Below are 7,000 nucleotides of genomic sequence, written 5' to 3'. Positions count from 1 at the left end.
GCTGCGTCGTTGACTGAGAAACAGCTTTGGAGAGTTTTAGATTTATAGCGAAGATGGAGACTGCATTATTTTGGTGCTTCGCACGAAAGTTCAAAATTTACTCACGTGGAACATATCTCTTGCGATTAATTATTATTATTATTTTTAGTTGATTTAAATACTAATATTCGTTATTTTATTTGTGTTCTACTTTTTGTTCCCTAAATGGTTGATCAAGCGCGTGGATTTGGAGCGACGCAAATCTCCTGATAATGCCAGTACTCCACATCAGCTGTTAGCACGTGGGTTTAGTTTAGGATTATCTTCTTAATTATTTTATGTTTTCTTTTTGACTTACCACTGGTTTAGAATTTTATACCGGGAGATACCACATTATATTCGATTTTTATATCTTTAATTATATACCATCCTTCTTGACAATATTTGCCTTAAAAGCATAGGTATTTAGTTTATTTATCACTACATATAGGGGTGTACAATACACTATACGGATGGTTTTTTGCTTCCTAATTGTTTTTGTCACCACTTTAGGCGGTTAGTTATATTTTTGAGGCATTGCACCGACCGTCCTTAATTAACCACGGGCGAGCAGTTAATTACCGCTTCCACCTACTCTATCGAGCTAACCCTATGTTATGAAAGGTTAGTTGAAAAGACCGATCAACTGCCCGTGCGGTTGGCCAGTTAGCTGTGGTAGTTATCAAGCAGTGAATAAATTAACAGTGAATTGAGCCGGCCCACTTGAACAGTACTCCTCTGTGTGTGTGTGTATATATATATGATATGGTTGATGGGTATTAAATTCATTTTTACTCTCTTCTAGAAGACACCCTTTAATTCTTTTTTGTTAAAAAAAAAAATATCAGTCAAAGAATATTTTTATTAGTGTTGAAATTAAAGAGTTTTGTGTTCAACAGTTACAAGATCAAGAATACATTGAAGGGCTTCCTCCATATAAACTTATTCATCCATAAGAGAAAGTGTTTCATTGATTAGCTAGTCTATGAGCTACTTTATTCGCCTCCCTTTTGACGTCACACTTCATAATTAATCACAAACTATTCAACATATATAATTCTGACATTTTTAATAGAAAGGCACGGACCTTCAATTTTTAAGTTGCATAGAAGAGGGCAATTTACTCTTAGGTAGCTATATTGCGCATGCGCGATATATCTGAATTTTATTAGCTTATTTATTTTATAAAATTTTATACTCTTATAGGAAAATTTTATTTTTACTTGTCATCACTATTATTTAGCTAATTATTAAATGTTGTATTTATATAAACACACATACCTAATTAATTAGTATATATCTTTATTGTATAATATATTTCACTTGTCCATAGACCAAAATCAAGATTAATTGCATCCTAACCACATATATTTAAAATTACTTAATCATATTGAAGTTAATGCAAGCTTCTAAACTAGCTAGACTTGGGAACTTTTTAACATCTGGCTTAAATAGACGAACTCCAAGGGGTTGGCCCAAATGGTATGTAAGTCATTTGTTCATAGTGTTTCATGAAGTATCAAGTAGTCAATCTAAAGTTCGACCTTTCTTTGAGTGCAAATAATTTTTCGGAGCTATGCTTGCGCAGGTGAAAATTGAAATTTTACCCGGCCTAGCCTATTCGCGTGGAGGGAGCGCTTTGGATAATGTCTTGGAGTTCTAGCCCTAATTAAGCCCCGGATACCCCAATTGTTAAATAATAATAATAATAATAAAAGGCCATTAGGTCAAAGAAAAGTTATTCTTATTCTTTTTTCCCTGGTAAATTTGTTTCTTTTTTTGGTTTTTTTAAATGGCCGGTGTATCAGAAATATATGGGGTTTAGCTTGTTATTAAACGTGACCTAATTACTGAAAAACTTAAGTCAAAAGTAATATGAAACAGACCACGAAAAGGCATTCTGCTCTCATTTTTTTCCCACAATTGTCCGGAAATTAAGAAAGAAAAAATAAAAATCCGTACATTGTTTTTTTTACTTTGCTATCGTTAATTAGTACGGCAGTACTTCAAACTTATTAATCACCTTTATTTTACAGTGGTCAATGTCTTATATTTTAAGTGATTTTTTATATACATCATTAAAAATTTAAAAATAAAAATCGCTTAAAACATGTTAGGTCCACATGTTAGGTCAACGGTTGAGATAAATGAGTATAAACAATAAAATAGCATTTATTAAAAAAAAAAAAAAAAAAACTAAACGTTTCTAAATGAAAGTGTTGCATTTTTTTTTTAAAGCAACTTTGCGGAAATTTAAAAGTTCCCTTACTAGGGTCTAGAGGTTGAAATGTTGTAATAAGCGTTAGTTTGATTTTGCAGTTTTAAAATATGTGATTTAAAATATAGTAATTTTAAAATACATGTGATATTTTTTAAAAAAACAATTAAATGTTTAGTAAAATCATAATTTGACTTTAAAATTATAATTTAATTTTTAAAATCGTGCGTTTTTAAAAATGAATTTTCTTGTTTGCAATTTGAAAACGTAGATTTTTTCACGTTTTCTAACTGTTATTTTTTTAAAAAAATACACTTTAAAAATAGTCATTAAATACACTTTATTTTAAAGTACTTTAAAATAAAGTACTTTTTGAAATTTTGTTTAAAAGCCTACTTTTAGCTTACGATATCACGGACCAAATAGACTCTAAGTTTAATTCTAAAATTGCATTTGAATTTTGGATGTAGTTTATTTGGGCATGCGATTTTTTATTTTATTTTTGGGCTTTTTCTCACGCAAGCCGATCCGTTGAGTTTCAAAAGTTAGCAAGATTTATCTATAAAAGTGATGTAAGTGGTATTATAATTTTTATTATGAATTTTTTTTATAAATTGACATCGTAGTCTACGGGACATATACAACGTCAATCATTAAACAATTAAGTATGATTGTATTTGACGTGACAGTTTGTAAGTCCACGTTATACTTTAATTACCACGCCAGTTACTAAATATACATTTAAATTTAATTGAGTAATACAACTCTTTACACTAATTTATCACATCAATTTCACAGTTGTTGACATGACGTGTTTTAAGTGACTAACATGCCATATTAGTCGGTGTAAGATGAGTTTGGACTATGAAAAGTAGCATTACTCAATTTAATTATGATTGACGTAACAATATCGCGTAAACTATGATCATATCAATAGGGAAGAGATTATAGTAAAAATTATAATATGAGTATTCAAAATAAATCAGAATAAAAACTATAATATCTATTTAAATATAGATTCGATTTTGATTGGCTTGAGACTGAGAGAACTAGAAATATTAATTGCAACGTGCAGTTCGTAGTAAATTGGCCGGGTTTTAATTTGCATGCAAAAGACGCGAGGACAGAGCTCTTTCATATTACTTTCATCAGGTTTATTATCCAATTTTTTAATAATCGCACGTATAACAATAAATAAAGATATTTGCAATATATTAATTTATTGTGCTTTTTTTATTATTATTTATTTAATTAATTTTGTGGTCTTTATGATATGTGAAAATCGTTGCGTTTCCTTAAACTGTTATTTTCTTCATTCTTTAATGTTTTTTTTTTTTTTTTGGTCACCCACGACCAACCAACCCTCTTACACGTACAGTAGTCAATATAACAGCTCTTCTGAGTTCTTCATCTACTAGTCACAGAATTAACTCCAAAGATTCAACTTATTTATTTCCTACTTTGTAGTATTACCTGAGGAAATTAAGAGACAAATTCATCCAAAAAAAGAAATTAAGAGGCAAGGAGTATGGCATTATAAGTTTTGTGGGTATCAACTAAATTGAGGTTTTAAATTATCTTACATATGTTTTATATATAAGAAATGTTATTTAGTAGACTACTATATATATGACTGTCATACAACTATGATGACGTGCCAATAAAAATCAGCTATTGATTTTTTTTTTTACAAGTTATTATTGATCAAATGGCTGATTTTCACTATCAGGGACGGAGGGAGGGGGGGGGGGGGGCTGGCAGGGGCCATGGCCCCCCCCAAATTTCCTAAAAAAAAAAAATTAAGGTGAGAAAAAAAATAATCTAAAAAATTAAAAAATTTAAGGTAAAAAAGAAAATTTAGCTTACTTGGCCCCTACCCAAAAAACAATTTCGGCCATTGGCCCCTACCCATAAGAACTTCTGGCTCCGTCCCTGTTCACTATCATGCATGTCAACCTAATTTTATGACAGTCGTATAGCAGTCTACTGAATATTATTACTCTTTATATATATCAAAGGACTTTTTGGTTAAAGTGGTGAGTAATTTCACTCACCAAAACTTTTTTGTTAAAGTGATGAGACTGCTGGGAATGGTTTTTTAGTGTTTTCATCAAATTAATTCACCAAATTAACTAAAAAGCTATTTTTGTGGGTTAATTTGATGAAAACACTAAAAAACCATTCTCATCAGCCTCACCACTTTAACCAAAAAGTTTTGGTGAGTGAAAATACTCACTAATTTTGATGAGTAATATTCACTCACCAACTCTCTCACCAATTTTGCTTCTCCTTTCTCTCTCATATGATCAGCACACTTTTTTCATTTTTTTTTTCTCTCATTTTCTTCTCCCATTTCTCATCTATCTCACACGATGATGTCCTTATTTCATGGACATGAAGGTTTAATTTTATTTGTCCCTGACATAAACTTTGTGGTTTTTTCATTTATCTTTTTTTTTATTTTATTTCTTTCTTGAATTTGGTTGAGAGACAAATGAAAACTTCTGTAAATTTCTTAACAATGATCTAATCTCAAGATGAAGGTGTATGATAGCTTGTTGTATAAAAAGATTAAATAGAAAAAGAATATAGAAATCTGAACAAATGGAATTTAAATGGAATAATGATAGTGAATAGTTAAAATGGTGAGGCTGCTGGAAGAATTTTAAAAAAGCAGCTCACCAGAATAAAGAAAAGTGATTTTTAATTACTTTGGTGAGTAAAATTTGATGAGGCTACTAGGAATGCTACACGGCCAAAGTAAGTTTCTTTTTTTTAATAGTCTAGGGTTTATTTTCTTCTCCAAATTGGTTATTTAGGTTTAAGAATCCAAAATAGATCTAACATTAATTTAATTAATTTTAGGAAAATTTGGCAAATTGTGACAAAAATATTACCCTAGTGGTGGGCCGCTAGGGCTAGGGCTTTTAGAAGATATATTTTCAAATGGATAGAGTTTTCCTCCAACCCAATCTATAAAAATGATATGTATTCTTTAAGCGTGTAAAAATCACATGCTTTTTTAATATATAGTAGAGACAAGTTTCAAGAAATCTTATAAAAAAAAAAAATGTGAATCTCACAAATTGTTAAAAAGGCATGTGTTCCTCACATATTGTTAAGGGACATGTGTCATTTTTATAGATTAAGTTGGATGAACTTCCTTCAACCTAATTTAGAGAAAATCTTTTTTCTTTTCAAACTTTGTTTTATAAATTATGTTGTCTAATTAAAATAAAAATGCATATGGTAATTAATGGTTTTATGGAACTGTGCACATATGCGGCTAATTAGGTGCTTAAAATGTTTTGAAAAATTATTTTCAATGATAACATTCTTAATAAAATTATTTAACATATTAATGACATGTGATTCATTTAATAGGTGCTCCACATGCATACTTTAAAAAATTACTTTCAATGATAACATTATTAATAAAATTAATTAACATGTTAACTGATATATCAATTTGTATTTTGTATTTTGTATTTTTTTTTTTGGTATTAGTACTTACTGTTAGATATTGTCTCCATATATGGCCTATATGCCACATATACAGTGTTTATTATATTTATTATAAATATAATATACGGTATTACGGTTAGGTAATTTAATTAATTTAGATTACCGTAATGGAATCGTTTAATTGATTTAAAATCAATTAATAATATTGTTTCCTTGATGGGAGGAACAATACGGTACTTACCATATTTGAGGGTCCCTGACCTAGCCTATAAATAAACAGCCTGTGTACACCATCAGTACGGCAATGCAGTCATAGGCATAGGTTAGAAGATCCCCCAAATAACATTTTATTGTTCTTCAGATGGATCGTGGAGACGCTTGAGCAAACATGGCTAGAGGTAAGCCTGAATCCTATTTATTTGTTTTCCGCTGCGCATGTTAGATTAAATAATATGTTGATTATTTCTAACATGTGGTATCAGAGCAACCTCTATGCTATTTTGCTTAGCATTTAATTTTGCTATGCATTATCAATGTTGAATTCAGTGTTTTATTTCGTGTCTATAACTAAATCTGTTATTCACATGCGGTTGATAACTCACTGTCGGGATATGAGTATTTTTTCCATTATAATATACAGTTTTTTGCTTTTGATTAGTACACATTGTTTTGCAATATTGATATTGTTCATTATTGTTTATACAATATTCCAATATTGTGGTTTTTGTACTGTGATATTCACATACATATTGTGGAAAAACTGTATAACTAAAGAGCATGAAAATTCTGAATTAGCCCCTGCCTGAAAACCACAGTGAAGGAACACCCCCCCATCGTCACTGGCCAAGGTGACGCCGCAAGGCCCAACGGCGTTGTCGCCGTTTCTTGAGTGGAGAGGCCGCCCTTTGCGGCCTCTTCCCGCACTGTAACAGGCGGGCCGCTAGGTCGCCTGTTACAGCAACAACGGCGACCCTTGGGTCACCTGTTACAGCAGCAACGGCGACCCTGGGTCGCCACCAGTGTTCCAGCAGCGGCCTTTTGGCCGCTGCTTCCCCGGAAAACGGCGACCCACAAGGGTTGCCGTTAGCCATCAAGCAACGGCGACCCTTGGGTCGCCGTCAGTGCCCCAGCAGCGGCCCTTATGGCCGCTGCTTCTCCGGTACACGGCGACCCATAAGGGTCGCCGTGGTCGTCAGAGCGGCGGCCTCTCTTGGCCGCCGCATAAGGGACGATGGAAGGGTGGCGGCGGCAAAAAAAGGGGGCTAGGGTTTTCAGTTTTCGGGTCAAGGGGATGAGGCA

This window comes from Alnus glutinosa, chromosome 10 (assembly GCF_958979055.1).
Source record: "Alnus glutinosa chromosome 10, dhAlnGlut1.1, whole genome shotgun sequence".
Taxonomy (NCBI): Eukaryota; Viridiplantae; Streptophyta; class Magnoliopsida; order Fagales; family Betulaceae; genus Alnus; species Alnus glutinosa.
The sequence above is the reverse complement of the archived record's forward strand: the minus strand, read 5'-3'. Positions refer to the sequence as shown.